At 49.3% G+C, this 18,319-nt stretch overlaps 1 protein-coding gene and 1 long non-coding RNA gene across 17 annotated transcripts in view; one reads left to right on the plus strand and one right to left on the minus strand.

The window, feature by feature from the left end:
• The window catches only part of Znf532 (zinc finger protein 532), a 110,295-nt gene extending 105,217 nt beyond the window's left edge, over positions 1-5,078 (minus strand). For 2 of the 16 annotated variants that reach the window (XM_087895969.1, XM_087895975.1), the window contains exons 1-2: positions 4,947-5,072; positions 2,507-2,616 (exon numbers count right to left, since the gene is read on the minus strand). The gene's annotated coding sequence lies outside the window, so the exon portion shown is untranslated. Of the gene's footprint in view, positions 1-614; positions 739-1,905; positions 2,022-2,506; positions 2,617-2,708; positions 3,098-3,121; positions 3,453-3,580; positions 3,751-4,311; positions 4,519-4,911 lie in introns of those variants that run through there. The other 14 variants (XM_087895964.1, XM_087895970.1, XM_087895965.1 and 11 more) reach the window with 12 other exon arrangements.
• Positions 5,079-5,421: 343 nt separating this feature from the next.
• On the plus strand, positions 5,422-6,808 carry LOC146891699 (uncharacterized). The gene is made up of 2 exons (XR_015734687.1): positions 5,422-5,561; positions 5,659-6,808. It is a non-coding gene; the product is annotated as an uncharacterized LOC146891699 (long non-coding RNA).
• Positions 6,809-18,319: the final 11,511 nt, after the last annotated feature.

Consider the following 18,319-nt stretch of genomic DNA (forward strand, 5'->3'; position numbering starts at 1 on the left):
TGGTATACCCCCTTCCTAGACTGTCCTTAAAACGAGCTGCATGGCTGGATGGGTGTGGTGGCACATGCCTGCAACCTCAACACTCAAGAGTCCAGGCAGAAGGATGAAGTCTGAGGGGAGCCTGAGCTATATATCAAAACCCTGTCTCCAAGATGGGTGGGGTGTTTGGGGGAAAGGAGAGGGTGGGAGGAAGGGCAGGAGGGAAGGAAAGTGAAAGACTGTGAACACAGGATGAAACCCTGAACCAGGTTAGACTGAGCTGTTAAAAAAAAAAAAAAAAAAAAACCTTGAATTGAGTGCTCCTTAACATGGAAAATATGACTCAATTCCAGGCAAAGGATGAAAACAAGCGAGTGTCCACCACCCAGTTACACTCTGTTTCCAGTGTGCGCTAGCCAAACCCGCACATTCCTGCTGCAGACAGGGGAGGCCCGAAGGTTCTCCTCAGAGACTGCCTCAGGAAACAGCACGCAGGCGCCAGCTGTAGCTCCAGTATGGGTGCCATGGTGTTCCCTCCTGGCTCTCTCAGAAAGGAACATGCCCTTGCTTATTCTCCAGACCGCTCTGGGTCCCTCCCCCCTCCCCCAACGCCCCAGGAGACATGGGCCTGCTACCTTGTTACAGCCCAGCCTGAGATCAACACCTGAGGCCAGCTCCAATCCAAGATGAGCTCATGATTGCTGCCTGGGAGAACCAGCTCCCCAGCCTCCAACAGCATCTGCAGCTGGAAAGACTGGCCTAAATGCAAAACAAATGCTATTTTCAGGAGAGGCTTCTGGGGGGAGGGGGAAGGGGGGCAGGGGAGAGGAGAACAAAGCTAAAACCACCAAGAGAGTATACCAGACCAGAACATTCCATGACATGCAGGCCCTAAAAAGGGCTTTTAAAATACATTTTCAAGAAATGGTCATTGTAAGGGGCGAGCAGTGAAAGTTAAATAAAACCCCTGCCCCTGGAAAGACAAGAATGAAGGACTAAACGATAGAATAGCTTATTGTATTAGGCTAATTAAGGCTTATCACATTAGCCATCTGAGTTTTAGCTGGCACCAGAAACGCAGGGGCCAACACGCCATGCAGTATAGACTGGAATATGCTCGACAAGCATTATCCCTACCACAATCGTCTGCACAACTCTGGCAGTCGGAAACGAGGTAGAATTGAAAACCAATTTTAGCACATGATTTGCAAAGGACCTTCTTCCATCGTGGAAGCCATTTGCTGGTATATCCGTCTGCGATCACATTTATCTCTATTAAATACTACAGAAAATATTCCAAGCTACCATGCACTCTAGTCTCCCTTTTGCCAGTGCTAGCACATGGGCGAGTCTCTGCAGCCCCCCCACCAAATTCCAACAATAAAAACCCCTGCCTACTTAACGCCCTTCACTGCTGACAGACTGCCCACCACTGCCAGCACACTTCACCAGCTCTAAGATCCTCTGCATTTCTGAACAGACTAGTCTGCTGGAGCCGGAGAGGAACATGATACGCACTTCAAAGAGAGAAAATGTATTTGCAATCAGGTCTCCCATGGGCTCCTCTTGACTGTACTTTTACCAAACCAGCAGAAAGGCAGAACCAGCTCTGTTGGCTGAGATCATATTGGACCTGACTCTGGTGTGACTGGTTTCCTGTTTGGGGAAGTTGCAGCTCTTTGCACAAGGAACCCCAAGGCAAAATGTTTAGTGCTCTCCTGGAAGCTCCCACGGCCTTTGTTCTTCCCTGACTCGCTGCCCTCCTCTGCTTTCTCCTCTCCTCCTCTCCTAGCTCTGGTTTACATTTTTTTGCCAGCCCAATCCTAAATGCAGTAAAGCATTAGACATTTTCTACCACCCACTACGGGAAAGCTGCAAGCTAAGTCATTTTTTTTTTTTTTTTTGCACAGATAAAACCGGACAGACCTGGGTTCCTTCTAGTCCTTGGCTAGTCCTCCACACTGAGATGTACGCCACAAATAATCCATTGGTGAACTCACTGTCGACAGCCCCCAAAATCAATAAAGGACATTCCACCACTTGACTGGAAACCCTTTCAGGTCAACACGGAGAGCGTGGAGTAGGAGAGAGGGGTGATAGATGAACAAAAGACAGTCTACCTCCAGGCTCCTCAGATCCCAAAAAGCTGGCTGGGCTACTTGGATTTGATGAAGCCTTTCCTTTTCTTACAACTGTGGGCAAAATGTGCCATGTGGACTGCTTCTATGCAAAAATCGTGCGTTCTCCACAAGGCCCAGCCGCCTACCGCCCTCCAGACATGCCTTTCCAGGCCTGACTCTTTCAAATGCCCAGGCACATGCGATTTAATGAAGGCATTCAGATCTCGCCTGGATAACAACACCATCAAAAAAGTCAGTGGAACCCATTAAGCATGGATAACATGAAAGGTATTTGGTCTCCACTCTGAACCCCACTTATCTCCAGGGTACCAAATCCACTGGCGGTCTGTGTCAGAATGGATGTGCAAATTAATATTTAAATTCATGCTAAAAATAGCTTATCTCACCTTGTGAACCTTGACCTTTTGAAAAGACTTTGGACCAGTGCTCAGTTACTGTCACACGGTTGCATTCTCTGCAAATATGAAAGGGTTAAAAGCAGCCCCAGTCAACAGGCCTACAAGGAAGAAAAAAAAAAAAAGACAGCATGTATGGCTGACAACATCACTGGATCGCATCTATGCTCATTTCCCAGAACAATATTGTTACCTTTTGGCCTTCATAATAGTCCCAAGAATCCCCAACACCCTTTAGTAGCATCTAAAAGGAAAAGCACAAAACAGAACATAGCCTGCAAGAGAAAAAGGCATGCAAAGTAGCATTCTCCAGCAACAAACCACCATCACAAATCCATCAGTTCATTCTGGTTGTTTCCTTAAAAACAGAGAGAGAGAGAGAGAGAGAGAGAGAGAGAGAGAGAGACTGCACAAACCAAGTGTCCCCACCCTAACAAGACACATACTTTTTTTTTCTTTAATAAGGGTCATAAATCTCAGCTCCTTGTCCATCCCTTAAGCAAAAGCAAAAGGCAGGAACAGCCCAACTCGTCTCAGCCACTGCAAACCTGCACCTCTCGCCCATCATCTCTACACAGGCTCTTTTAGGGCTCCATAGTCACGTACCAGTGCTGTGTGGTGTCTAAGTGTGCATTTACATACTGGGTTGGGATGGTACCTTCCTGCAAGCTCCTCTGCTTTTGGCTGCCATGAAGGGAGGAAGCTGCTATCCCACTGTAGTAGCTCAGTGACTGCATTGTGTTCAGGAGCTGATCTGCCTCAAACCAGTTTCAGCCGGTTCTGGTCACCCTACATAAAAAAGCTATGGCAACCCTCGCTGAGTTGCCAACAAGTCCCTGAAAACCATCAGCACAGGGTGGGCGCTCGCTGGGGGTGGCCTCTCCCTTTTAGAGCTTCCTGAGGAGGGAAAGGTCATTGTGTGTGCCCCCTCCACACGAGCACAGAGCCCTGGAAAGGCTCACCTCACGAGCCCCCCACAGCCTCTCGGGGCTCATCCCCCTCCCCTCCAGCCCGAAGCCCACCGCAGACACTGTTTTTCCCCCTCCTTCTCTTTCCCCCACTTACCTCCCACAACCTGGCTCAGATCTTTGTGTACGTGTGTGTCAGTGTGTGTTCTCTGTGTTGGTGGCTGACAAAGAGCCCCCAGGAAAGCAATCTATGTGTGTCTCCTCACACAGGATGCGTCGGCTGCAGGAGCCGGCCTGGCCTCCTAGCAGAGTGGTGCTGGCTTGTTGACCAGGCTCCTCTCTGCCTGTCACCCCCACCCCACCCAGCCCCCTCCTCCCTTCCGTCCTTCTCCTCTCTCTCCCAGCCCTGTCACCACCACCACCAGCAGCCCCCCCAGTCTCCTCCTCCTCCTCCAACCTTCTCTTCTTTCAAGCACCTGGGGGGGAGAAGTCCAAATCCCTTCACCTCTGGGTAGTACACTGGTGAGGTGTGGGGCGCAAGGGGACAAGTCAAGGGACAGTAGGGAAAGAGGGGACACCCAGGCCTTGGGAAAATCATCTGTGCACAACCAGCTCTGGCGGGGGAGGCGAGCCCGCGCTCACGTGGCCCCCTCTGAGCCGGTGGGGCCTAGCAACACCGGCCCTGCCTCGGGCCCCCCCTTAAGAAGCTGGCTGGGCGCGAAGGCCAGCCGTCCCCAAGGCCAGGGTGGGACAGGCCGCCGCACTCAGGCCAAGGGGCCTGAGCCTCGCGCTCGCCGTGGCCGGCGGGGTGGCACGAGGGGCCCGATGCCCCCTCCCGCCCACGTCCGCCCGTACCCCCACGGCCCCCTGTCCCAGGCGCACACCCACCCCCTGGCCGGGCGGGCCTCCGCAGCGCTCAAGCCCGGGTGTCCGGGCCGTGGCTCGAGCGACCTCTGCTCCGCGCGCCGCCGGCGGCTGCTGCTGCTGCGCCCGCTGCAGTGCGAGCGGCGGCGGCGGCGGCGGCGGCGGCTTCCATGCTACGGGCGTGTCGCGCCTCCCCGCCGCCGGGGTCTGTGTGCGAGAGCGGGAGCCGGGGCCTCGCCACCCTGGGGCTCCCCGCCGCCGCGGCCTCGCCGTACGCCCGGACGCCGGCCCCGCTCCCGGGCGCGGGCTCTAGGCCGCGCGGCGGCGGCGGCTCGGCCCGGGCCACGCCGGGGCCTAGCGCTCGGGCCGCCCGGGCGGCGAGCGAACAAAAGGGAGCGCGGCGAGGGGGAGGGGGCGCCGTGGGGGAAGGGAGCCCGAGCCGGGCGGCGGAGCGCGAAGCCCGCGGCCGCGACGCCCCACCGGCCCGCGGCGCCTCGCCCGGGTAGACGGCTGCGGGCGCGCGGCACGGCCCGGCCCGGCCCGGAGATGCTGGTGGCGATGCTGGGGACGGGGCCGAGCGGGGGCTGTTTTGCTGTCTTTTCAAACGACACTTGAGACTCTCACCTAGTCCTTTTCCATGGCCCCAAGCCGCGACTTACTGGAGTGGAAGGAAGCAAGGCCTCGCCAAAGATGGTTGAAAAAAAAATGCCCGTGAGCCTCTCTACCCAGGATCTTGAAGCCAAGGTGGTGGTTGTGTTGTCCTCCTCGTAATGGTGGCAAATAAGTAAGAAGAGAGCAAGCTATCTTCAGATAAATTCAATCTGAGATTCTCCCAGGAGGTGGAAGAAAGGGCTCCCTTCTGTTAGTTAGTGGTTTGGAGCCCTTTTCGCCTTAAACTGAGCCACAAAAGAATGGAAGACACCCCTGGGGTGGGGAGAAAGCCCTGGTGTAAAAGACACACGTTTTTGCTTTCAGAGAAAAAGCCACTGGGGCCAGATTGAAGCATGGCATGTTCGGTTCATGTATGGTGTGTTGTTTTTTTTTTAAAACGGGGGAATGATATGAGTAAACACGCAGTAATAGCTGGGTCTTTAAGTTCTATAAGGGAAATGGTGCACAAATGTAACAAGCACAAGTGTACATACAGCAGGTGGTCATGGCTTACAGAACACAGGCAAAAAGATACATACAGAAACCCAGCCAAAGGCCAGGAAGGGAGACAATCGCAAGCCATCTGAGACGGAGGTGCAGCGCTTCCTTCTACGCCAGATGAAGTATGCTGTTTTCCAGTCCTGTCCTGGTGCCCATATTGAGCACAATCGAGCACGCCACTGAAAAGGTTTCTTTTTTTTTTTTTTTTTTTCTGTTTAGACAAGAGAAACCTCCATGTTGAGCTAATTGTACTGACTTGGAAGCAAGACAAAATGGAAGATCTGAAAGAAAGAAAAAAAAACCTGCCACCATTACCTCCTAAAAAAGGCTCGCTCCTGTTTGCTTGTACTCTGAAGACAACACTACCACTGGAATGGCCGTGAAGAATCCCGGCAGAAGTATCCCTGTGTGTTTTATTTTAAAACAGACTGGTGAATGCCTGCAAAAGTGACCAGAGAAGTTTTCCTTTTAAATCTCAGTATTCTCTGGCGTTAACTTCTGTTGAGGAGGCCATTGTTCTCCGTGTTAGGGCACCGCAGGCTGTGCACTGTAAAAGATCTTGTGCTCGCTGAGACTTTTCATGCAAATGACTTGAATTATTGTCTCACATGAGTTCTCGAGTGTCAGCCTGCGCTTGTGCCATGGTGCACACAAGTTGCCATGCATATCTGCACAGGTTTAGGAGGAACCTGTGCCGGCTGCAGATTCTGCCAACCGCAGCATTATGTGTGCCAGTGTTACAAGATGAGGAAACTGAAACCCTCATCTTCTTGGTAACCGGAGAACAATGCCACCCAACACACTCTGTGTTGGGTTTCTACTTGCTTGGACTTGCTTTCATTTGAAAGGAAGCCTTTTCCTTCTTCTGAAGGTAGGCCGTTGTTAATATGCATGTAAAAAAGAATTATGTGCACTGAAGAGAATACAAGGACCGGCTTAATCTGAGAACCCGATAGGCTGGCGGCCTGTTAGAATATATGGAATTTGAGCTTGCAGATGTCATAGGAAGGTAGTGGTTGGTTTGAAATCTTTTGTACTTAAAGTGCTCTCTTGCCCCTCCCCCCACTCCCTACAAAGCACTGAAAGCTTAGGGAAACAGCATTTAAATGGTTACAAGAGTTGTGCCCCCTAAACCAAAGTCTAAACTTGCTTATCCTAGGAATCCAGCTGTGCAGCGGCCCCAAGGATTTGTAATGCCAAAGATTTGTGAGCTGGGCTCTGTCAAGCCCGGTATCTTGGTCAACCCTTGGGCTGGGGGAGTTTGGTTTCACGGCCCCACTCATCATTTGCACAAAAGACAGGAGCTAACATTGCAACTGCTTTTAAACCAGAAAGAACCAAAAAGTAAAAGATAACAATTTCTAGCAAATTCTCTCGTTTCTATTTTTACAATGAGGGCTTCAGAGAAACCTCTTGGCCAGATAAACCGATAGTTTAAAACAAAGCACCCATTTGAACCCATTTTGCAAAATCATTGAATTTCACAGCTGAAGAGACAGCTTCTGAGTTGGGGGTGGGGGGCCCACCACTCGTCCAAAACAATCACTACAAAAAGGTCCATTCTAATATTCTACATATGTAAGGCTTCCATGTATACCGTTCTGCGCGGAGCAACAGTAAAACAGTAATTTGACTACAAGAATGAAGTAAAACTACTGCCGGAGTGCAGCAGATAAGGACAGGACAAAGAAAACATACCCTTCTCATGCCAAATAGAAACTAAGGGAATCCCAGGTCCTTTGGGGTTTTGTTATTGATGTTTTTTATTGCTAACACTGAATGCCTTGGTGTTTCCTCCAGTATATCGGAGAATGGAGAATCCCAGCTTCGTTTTTTGCTTTTTGTTTGTATTTAACCTTTTGTGGTGGGAAGCCAGCTCTATGCGGGCCTGTAGCTACCACGCTTTCCCTCCTTCCCCTCCGAAATTGGGAAATTCCTTTGTTAAGCAGAGCACACAAAAGGTGTGTTCCTGGAGGGAGGAAGGCGTGGAGAAAAGCCTCCTCTTTATCTCACCAGCAAAGGCCTTGCAGGCCAACTCCTCAGTTGCTGCTGGAGGTTTTGAGCTGCACTTTTTTTTTTTTTAAAGCTCCAAACCAAGTAGGCCTAGGTGTATGTAGTCTGTAGAGGGTTTCACATGTAACGTTCGTTAGCGTGTTTTTAAAAGCAGCATTACAATATTTGACCCTAGAACAGTAACTTAATGATTTGGAGCAGCTGTGTAGATGGTCACATCAAAGTCAGGGAGAATGTCTTATTACGAACAGCAAACGTGATAGAATAGGGATTTTTCTTTTCATATGGATTTCAAAAAAACATACCCCTAGAAGAAGTCAGCACCAGTTTCTCATTGTTATCAGCCAGAACTGGACTGAAAAACAGATCCCAGACTTACTCTTTGTTAGTGACCTCAGACTTTCTGTGGGAACACCTCCTTCCCTTTCCGGAGTTTCAGCCCAGACCCCTTAAACAGGCCTTTTACTAGGAGGCCTGAAAGGGAGGCTGGGGTGGCTCCTTCCTAGGGGGCAGGACGTGGGGGTTCCAAAGTGCTTGACCGGCCTCCTAGGTCCTGAGGAGTGGCTAAATACATTAATTCTTAGCTCTGTCTATCTGATAAGTCAGTGATAGCTGGCCTAATTCAAAGAAGGGTGACGACAAGAGAAGGGGGTGATGTCTATGAGTTGTACCTTGAAGGACCAGAGCGTCAGAAGTATGGGGCTTGGGGGAAAGTCTTAGCTTCTCCCTGGAGGCGATCTTATGGGTGAGTCTCCTGCAGTAAGGACAATGCCTGGGCACCATGTTGTATCTTCATCTTAACCATTCTGGCTGCCCCCTCCCTCCACGCCATCTGCAGAAGCCAGTGTCCTGTGCATTCTGTGGGTGGCATGAACTGATTATATACTCAAGTACCTAAAAGCAAATATGTCCCCATAAAACTAAGGTCTTTTGCTTCTGGCCTGGATGCTGCGGAGTTTTGCTATTTTCCTCAGGGTGGTCAGCGCTAGCCTCTAACTGCTGAGTGTGGGGGGGTGGGGGGGGAGACATGTACGCCACACATACATGTAAGCTGTAGGTGGCAGAGGTCAAATTTCAGGAGTCTGCTACCTACCTTATTGAGGCAGGGTCTCTCATATCTGCTGCTGCACTGTGTACTCTAAGCTAGCTGGTTGGTCATCAAGCTTCTGACCAGTCCTGCCACTGCCTCCTACCTCGCTGCAGGAGTGCTGGGCTTACACACACACAGCACAATAGCCAGCTTTCCTGGAACTAGCTCTTGTAGACCAGCCTGGCCTCAAACTCCCAGAGATCCACTTGTCTATGCCTCCCGAATGCTAGGATTAGAGGCGTGCGACACCACTACCTGGCACAATATCCAGTTTTTTATGTATTCTGGGGCTCCAACTTGGATCATCAGGCTTACACTGTTAACATGTTTAGCCCCTGAGCCATCTCTCTAGCCACTTCTGGGAACTGTGACTTCTGGTGACTCGCTGCAAATTGCCTTGGTCTCTGTTTAATGACAGTCCTTAGGAACTGTCTGGCATGAGACTATATAATACATTCCCTGGAGAAACCAAAGTCACAGTAAGGGCTGTTAGGGAGGCTTGGCCTTCTGTCTACATTTGACCCCATTCGTTGCAAGAGCCCTGAGTTCCAGAGCCCTGTCCACTGAGGCCGTTCACCATGGCCGGCGGGGGGGGGGGGGGGGGGGGGGGGGGGGGGGTGGAGGGGGGGTGGGGGGGGGGGGGGTGGGGGTGGAGGGGGGTGGGGGTGGAGGGGGTGGTGTTAACTTTCTAGCCCTGCCTTGGGCACTCCTCCAGCAATGCTGTCCAGAGGTTGTGTTTGATCCTCCTTTTCCAGGTAATTGCAGCCCAAGGCCCTCACCAGCTCACGTCCTAAGAAACGGCTCTCACTGAAAATGTCCTTTGTTTGAGGTTATCCACTCCATCGCTCAGCAAGGTGAGAATCCTCACTCCACCTCCAGCCCCACCCCGCTGATCACAATCCTACCTTCCTTCCACATCCACCACCCACCTTCAACCTCCAACCCCTCTGGTCAGTTTAGATAGGGAGATGTCAGATCTCCCTATCTCCAATCTGGCTAACTTCCATAGCTCCTTCACACTGACACTCTAGGAGTCTTCCTAAAGACACCATCCCACCATCCCTCTGTTCAGACCTTTGTTTGCCTCCATTGCACATTAGACTCTGTAAACATAACTTAGAAGGGCTTCTATCCTGCAACCCATTACAAGGCCTCCCTTGCCTTACCTGCTGAGCGCTGTAAGACCCAGACTTGGTAAACATTCTGTTCTTTAAATGTGACCTACTTCTACTTGCTGTCAAGTCTATACATGCCATTCCCTCTTTCTGAAAAGCTTCTGGCCTTCACTTTTGTCTGACTAATGCCCGTGTGTATTTAGGTCTAAATGTATGTTGTTCACGGAAGCCCTCCTGGCTCCTCAGGTTTGGAATACCCCTAACATGCACTCACTCCTAAATTGCATATTTTTCCTTTAATTTTATTTCATGTGTGTCTTGTCTACATGTATGTCTGTGCACCATGTATGTGCCTAGTTCCTGTGGAGGCCAGAAAAGGGTGTCAAATCCCCTTAAACTGGATAGTTGTTAGCAGCCATGTGGGTCCTGGGAATCAAACCTGGGTCCTCTGGTAAAGCAGCTGCTGAGCCATCTCTCTAGACACACTTGTCTGCCTTTTTACATGGTGTGTAAATTTTATATGACTCTGTCACGACGAAACAAAAAGCATATTAAGGACAGAGGAGATGACATTATGGCTCACATTAGATTCCCCCCCCACACACACACACACACCACTCTCCACAGGTCCACACAATCACTATTAACTTGACATTTTAAAGTAGTCATTTGAAGCATTACATTAACACCTATAGAGGTTTTGTTTGTTTGTTTGTTTTTTCTGCTAAAATTTAAAGATAAAAGATAGGGGCTACGTGGTGGTGGCACAGGCCTTAATCCCGGCATTTGGGAAGCAGAGCAGGTGGATCTCTGTTTGAGGCCAACCTGATCTACAGAGTGAGTTCCAGGAAAGGCAGGACTACACACAGAGAAATGCTGTCTCGAAAAACAACCAGTAGATAGATGGATGGATGAATGGATGGACGGACAGGTGGATGGATGTAGGAAGGGAAGATAATCAAATCTTTTATAATTTCCTACTAAACTTTTTAATAAATATTTGAAGTATATTTTGAGGTCTTCCTAAATAGAGGACCAAATCCATTTATCTCTAAGAAAACATTGGCTACTTCTAGACTGTTATGTTTTGTTTTTTTTTTTCCCTGGGAGGTCTCACTGTGGGCTGGGGTGATGTCAGAAACAGTAGTAAGAGATGGGGAAATAGCTGAGTCTGCAAAACATGTGCCACACAAGCCTGAGGGATCGGAGTTTGGTTCCCCAGTACAGGATGAAAACTGAGTTCTACACCATGCATCTGTAATCTCAAGGCTGGTAGGGATGGGGTCAGAGGTGAGGATCTCTGGGGCTCCCATGGTCAGCCAGCCTCGCCAAACAGGTGGACTCGGACATGAGATAAGGGCCAGGTGTGGTAGCATACACCTTTAATCTCAGCACTCAGGAGAAAGGGGCAGGCAGGTCAATGTGAGTTTGAGGCCAGCCTGCTTGATAGATTGAGTTCTAGGCCAGCCAGTGACAGTCTGCTTGAAAATGTTAACACAGCAACGAACCATGTGTAAGACCAAACATCTTTTCTCCTTTCCCAGTGTAAACCTGCAATGTCCTATGAGTTTCACCAAAAAACCCTAAAGTAAAAGACATGTTTGAACCCCCTGTGCAACCTCCAAGGTACTTCCAGAGTTGCCCTAAAATCTTTTTTCTATGGTTAAAAAAAAGAATCTCTTCTTTTTTTTCTTTTGACTCAGGAGGAGGGCCTGCTGCAGGAAGCAGAGAGCCACTCTGGTCCTCAGCTCACAGGTGCCTTTTGATGCCCCCAGGACCACACCCCATGGGACGGTACCTACCACCCACAACTAACATGGATATCTTACCCTATGAACACCACTAGGATTTCCCTCTTAGACACACCCAGAGGCTGGAGTTCTCGGCGACTCTAGACCCTGGCAGGTGACAGGACGGGGATGGTTGATCTCCCCTGTCAGTGCCACCAGGCACAGTGGTGCCCTCAAGAATCCCTGCATCCAGGAGGTGGAAGTAGGAGGCTGAGCTCCGCAGCTACACAGTGCCTTTGAGGCCAGCCTGAACGTCCTAAGACTCCGCGAGCACACACCCCACAACAACAGACACTGGGGCAGGGACGATGAGATGTGTGTCTTGGTATACCTACGAGGGTGTTTCTAGAGAGGACTATGTAACATGAAAAGGCCGGGCCTGCTTGTTTGGGTTTCTTGTCCTGCCCTGTTCCTACCTGCCACAAGTCCCAGACAAAATCAACCACACAGTTATTTTATAAATTATAAAGCTGATTAGCCCATTAGGTCAGGCTACTTATTAGCTAACTCTTACATCTTGATTAACCCATTTTTCTGATCTATGTTAGCCATGTGGCTCAGTACCTTTTTCAGTGGGGCAGCTTACATTCTGCTGCTTCGGTGGTCTGGGCAGGAGTGGGAGGAATCAACTTCCTCCTCCCCAGAATTCTCCTGCTCTCCTTGCATCACTTCCACTTCCTGTCTGGTTTTCCTGCCTACACCTCCTGCCTGGCCAATCAGCGTTTTATTTAAAACATGATTGACAGAATACAGACAATTCTCCCGCACCAGGACTAAGTGGAAGGAGAAAACTCATAAATGTGGGCGGGTCATACTGTGGGCTGGAGCCTGGACAAAAGAAAGCGAAAAGGAAGGAAGCCAGCTGAAAAGACAGTTTTCTTTAGCTGGCTTTCTCTCTCTCTTTTTTTTCTTTTTATTACCAACCATTCCATCCTGGCACTGAGAAAAGTAACCGACACCATCTGAGCAGACGCACGGAGTCTAGGTGTCCCCACATGTGGAGGGCTTCCGGGTCATCCTCCTTGGCAATGCCTCTTCTCTCCTTCCTTCCTCCTCCTCCTATTTTCCCTCCTTTCTTCATTTATTTATTTGTTGATTGATTGATTGATTGATTGATTGATTGGTCTTTCTAGATAGGGTTTCTATATATAACTCTGGCTGTCCTGGAGCTCTCTCTGTAGACCAACCCGGTTGGCCTCAAACTCACAGAGATCCACCTGCTTCTGTCTCCCGAGTACTGAGACTAAAGGCCCCGAGTACTGAGACTAAAGGCGTGTACCACCACCACACGACTTCCTTTGTTCTTCTTTAACAAAGGGTCTCCATTAGCTCAGGCTGGCCTGACACTCATAGTGTAGTAGAGTACTTCTGCCTCCCCAACAGTGTGCTAAATTATGGCTATGGTATGAGCCACCACACCTGGTTTTATATGGTACTTCGATCAAACTCAGGCATCACACATGCTAAGCAAGTATTCTACCTATTGAGCTACAACCCCCAGCTGTTTGTTTTGTTTTATGAATCAGAGTCCTTGAATTCACCCCAATCGTTCTTCCTCAGCTCCCCAAGTACTGATATTACAGACCTGAGCCATCATGCCAAGCTTCTCACCTTTGAGTATGTTTGTCCTGGATACTAGGTCAACTTGACTATAACACATACACACACACACACACACACATAAAATGTATGTATGTATGTATGTATGTATGTATGTATGTATGTATGACATATTCACCGTTAGGCCACCCTTAAGTACTCCTATCCTGTACCACCATGTTCAATCCTTAGGAGACCGGCAGAGGGAACCTTCAATAAGCCCTTGCTGATGCTGTCCATCTGTCTACCTTTATAGCTGGTCTTTTTGACTCCTATGCACTCAACATAAACTAGTTAAGTTAAAAGTGGCTGATGAGACAGGTCAGAGATAGAGCATGTACTATTTGGTTTTAAGCAGCCATCACTACCTGTAACTCTAGCTCCAGGAAATCTGACAACCTCCTTCTGCCCGTCCTTGGCACTGCACTCATGTGTATAAAACCCACACAGACACAAAGACCACACACACACACACACACACACACACACACACACACACTTCAAACATAATTAAAATAAAACTTTTTTAAAAAAATAAAAAGGAATACTTCCCCTCTCCCTTGGCCCCTGAGGTAAGCCTTCTGGTCGCTGGTGGTTACCTTCCTTGACGAGATATTATCTGGTAGGCGCTGCCTGCCTGTGCAAGCCCCCTCACACCTCCCGTCTCTTAGCTCCTGTGACATCTTTCCTCCTTCCATTAAGGCTATTTTTGTTCAGCCTTCCTCCTTGGCTCATTTTCTACATTCCTCTCTGAAATACGAATTTTGCTCCAGGTTCTATCTTTGGCTCTCTTCATTCCTAAATCTGTACCTCTTAAAGGAATGTGTTTGCTCTCAGGGTTTCAGATTCCCCAAAATCTGAAGTTTTAGATCTGATGCTTGTTCTAATCCTACTTGGGTGAGCTGCCAAGTAGCATGTGCGTTCCTCCACTACACAGCTTAGGAGGTCCAAAGGGGGCCTCTTGCTCCGCTGCACCCTGTCACTCAGGGTCACGCCCCTCTTTCTCCACCCCCTCCCGTCTCACAGGGTGAGGGCACAGTTCCTTCTTGTAGCTTACTTAGCACCCTGCCCTGTTCCTGGCCAAATCAGTATTTTTTGTTGTTTGTTTGTTTGTTTGTTTTTCAAGACAAGAGTTTCTCTGTGTGGTCCTAACTGTCCTTAAACTCACCCTGTAGACCAGGCTGGCCTTGAACTCCGAGATCCTTTCTGCCTCTGCCTCTACCTCCCAAGTGCTGGGAATAAAGTCCTTCATCACCACACTGAGCCTTCAAGTCAATGCATCTTAAGGAAGCCATTTCCCCCAGCTGAGTTCTTTTGTTGTTGTTGTTCACTGTTTTTTGAGACAGGATTAGTAAGACCAGGCTAGCTTCAAACTCACAGATATCTGGCTGCCTCTACCTCCTGATGTGACTAAGGGCCACCATGTCCAGCACCCTTCCTGAGTTTTTACAGTGACTCCTAACTACCGTACAGTTTTTACCTAACTGTTCTTCATCAAATAGCCCTTAGGAAACCAGAGTTCAAATATTAAATGTGTGCTGAGAACATAAGTCAGTTATACACCTTTGGCACAGAGGGGGCTCCAAGGACAAGCATTGTACAACAAAGCCAAACAGAGCAAGAAGCTGGGTATGGCGACACGTATACATTATCCAAGCACTCAAGAGCTAGAGGTATACTCGAGAGGCAGCCCAGTTGGTAGGGTGTTTGCCTAGCAGGCATGAAGCTCTGGGTTCACTTCCCAAAGCTACATAAACTGGGTGTGGTAGCCCATGCCTGTGAAGGCCTGTGGATCAGGAGGCCAAGGTTATCCTAGGCTCCACAGTACCTTAAGACCAGCAGGACTTAGACAGCAGATCCTGTCTAACAAACTTTGAACATGCTTAGACTAAAAAAGCATTTGCTGTTCATTTGAAATTCTGATTGGACTGGTCATCTTAGGTTGTTATTGTTGTTTATTTTTTTGTTAACATGGAAACCCTAGAAATGGTCTCTGTTCAGTTCCTTTCTCTCCCACTTGAAGGCAAACTCTTTGAGCGTGCAGACATGGTCTGTTAGACCTTTTCTAACAGTGTTGGGCCTTATCAGGCTTGGCCAGGATGCTGAGGACTGAAGGTAGAATGCAGAGGGCAATCCACACTGGCTGAGGTATCAGCAATAGCCAGGCAGTCTGGGCCACACTACTCTCTAGCCTCCACTGTCTCCTCAGAAATCTCTCCATTGCCATGGGAACACCCAAGGACACACGAGTTCTGCTTCCTGATTCCTGGTCTACTAACAGAACACGCTGAACTACTGAACTCCAGGCAAATGACAGTTTACAATCCCACCAACACAAGTCAGCGTAGGGCCAAAAAATTAGCCATGAAAACAATTTTGATACCCCTCTCCTCTCTCTCCCATCACGCCTTGCTGGATAGTCTCACCTAGAACCTTTGCATTTCTGGCATGGAGCTGCTCTGTTCTAAGCTATGAAAGAGAACTATGATCGTTTGATAACGTCCTCAACAGTTAGCCTTTTTTTTATTCATTCGTTTGTTTGTTTACTTGGTTTTTCGAGACTGGGTTTCTCTGTGTAGTGCTGGCTGTCCTGGACCTCACTCTGTAGACCAGGCTGCCCTTAAACTCACAGGGATAGATCCTCCTGCCTCTGCCTCCTGAGTGCTGGGATCAAAGGTGTGCACCATGACTGTCCCGTGACAGCTAGCCTTTAAAACACCTGCATGCACTGAGGTGATAATTAGAACAGCCTCATGGAATGTTCTGACAACTGAGTATTGTTAGCTAGGACTCGTTACTTAGGGAGGGCTTTGGAATCTTCTCCCAATCCTTCATGGGTATTTAGTCAGGTACATAACTGCCTGGCCTACAGAGAGAGTTCCAGGACAGCCAGGATTGTTTCAAAGAGAAACCCCTTCTTGCAAAACAAACAAAACAAAACTTAAATGACAGTGTGGCCATATTGAAGAATAGTACCACTTTTAAAAGCCTTTCAGTGATTTGGACTCAAGGGCTGCTGCCCTGACATGCGTTTCCTACCAGAGCCGGCTAGATATCAAGAAAGGCGTCATCATAAAGTATCTGCCCCCTTGTCTTCCTCTTTTTGCAATCACCCCCTTACTCTTCAGATTCTCCACCATTCATGGAGCAACAGGAGATTCTCATCAGACGCTAGGCTGGCACAACTACCTTGTCTTCAACTCCCAGCCTCAGCAAAAACCTCTCTTCTTTGTGTCTCTGTCTTGGGGGTTCTGTTAAAGCAACGGTGACGGTGATGGCTAGTGTTAATGTCACCTGACAGAATCTATAGTCACCTAGGAGATGGGCCTCTAGCCAAGTTTTCACGGAACCATCGTGTTAATGGATGTGGAAGAACCAGTCCACTGTGGGTGGCACCTTTCCCTGCCTACCATCCTGGGCTGCGTACGTGGAGAAGGGGAGCTGAGCAGTAGTGCATGTTGATCGCGCTCTGCTTCCTGATTGTAGATGTCATGTGAGCAGCTGTCTGGAGCTCCTGAGGCCTTGACGTAGCCACAGTGCTGGACTGCATCCTTCAGCTGTACACTCAAACAGGCCCAGTTCTCCTCTAAGTTGTGTTTGTCAAGATCTTTTCCCAAACAACAGAAAAAGAAACTAAGATAGTAGATCGCTGGATCTCCCTCTGTCTCTCTCTCTCTCCTGAGACAGGGTTTCTCTGTGTAGCCCTGGCTGTCCTGGAACTTGCTCTGTAGACCAGGCTTGGCCTTGAACTCAGAGATCCACCTGCCTGCCTCTGCTACCTGCACGCTGGGACTTAAGACACGCACCATCACAACCCAGCCACAGTAGGTGTCTCAAGCATGCATCCACATCAGTCGAGTCAGGTAGTGAGCCATGGTCCCATGTCTCCTGTTGAATTTGAAACTCTAGGTCTAAAAGCCTTGAGTCAGTCAAGCCTGGTGACTCAGACCTATAATTCCAGCTATTCAGGAGGCTGAGGCATAAGTTCAAGGCTTTCCTGGGCTACAGAGTAATTTCAGTTAAGTCCAGCTGAGGCAACTTCGTGAGACCTTGTCTTGAAGAGCTCTGAGAAGTCCTGTGGGCAAAACTCAATGAAGAATCTTACTTCTTCCCAGGAGGGACAGGTAAACAGTCACTGGGACCGGTCTTCTCAGAGAGCTCCTCTAACACTTGCTCCTCCTTTCCCCACTTGTTGTGTTGATTGGCTAATTTATTTCTATCCTTCATAGACTCTACACTCTATGTGGGGGTAGTTCACCATTCAAAACCCCAAAGCAGCATGGTGGTGTGAAACACACTGTTTTCTGCCACTAACCCATATTTCCTGAGCCCCTCCCCCTCCCCCTTTGTGCTATTGGCATCAGACTATGACATTAAGCTCTCACCAATGGTAAATGAGATTAATTTACCATCTATGGCAGAGATAAAACTCAGAGGCCATTTTGCCTGTGTGGGGCAGAGAGGGAGAGACCCTCTGCCCCACACAGAGGGTCTCCCCACAAACCTGCAACCACGTGTTCTTTCTCTGGGGAGCAACCTAAATAGCCTGTGGAAGTGGTGGGCTTTCCCGGAGGGGAGTCAGGCCCAAGACAACTCCCAGGTCAGGGGCTGGGGTGACATTTCCAACTTAATATAAACTTCAAATACATGGACCTCAGGATGAACCCAGATGGGGTCATCTAGACTGAGATACCCACAAAGGAATGCACTCAGAGACAAGGTTGGAAATATGGCTCCTTACAGGTGAATTGCTGAAAAACCTAGCACACAAGGCCCACAAATGTCAAAGTATCCTAAAAAGGCAAAGGTTAACGGCCAAGGAAGAGGAGACGATGATGCACTGAAGGTATCACCGTAGCCAAAGAGAGAAAATGTAAACCAGAAGAGGGGGCTGGGTCAGTGTGGGATCTGGGAAAACAAACTCAGGGAGGGAATCTTGCTTTTGCAACCCCTGTGCACAGCTTTCCCAGGCAGGAGGAGCAGGCTGATGTGGCAGGTGTGGCCTGGCACAGGAAGGATGCAGTGACAGCTGACTCACTTGCTTGCCTCCCCCACTTCAGTTCCGGTGGAGCCTGCAAGTCCATTGCCATTCGCTTCCTCCCATAAGGATTGCCTAATAATAGCTCCCACGTGTTAGGCTACATCTGTGCTAGGCCCTGGCCTACACCCCTCCTTGCCTTTCAGTCCAGCTTGGGGTGGGGTTGGGAGCCTGGAACGGGCTTGCCCAACATCAGGAGCGCCAGAAAAGGCTAGAACTGCAGTTTGGACTCACA

Source organism: Myodes glareolus, chromosome 13 (assembly GCF_982192425.1).
Source record: "Myodes glareolus chromosome 13, mMyoGla1.1, whole genome shotgun sequence".
Taxonomy (NCBI): Eukaryota; Metazoa; Chordata; class Mammalia; order Rodentia; family Cricetidae; genus Myodes; species Myodes glareolus.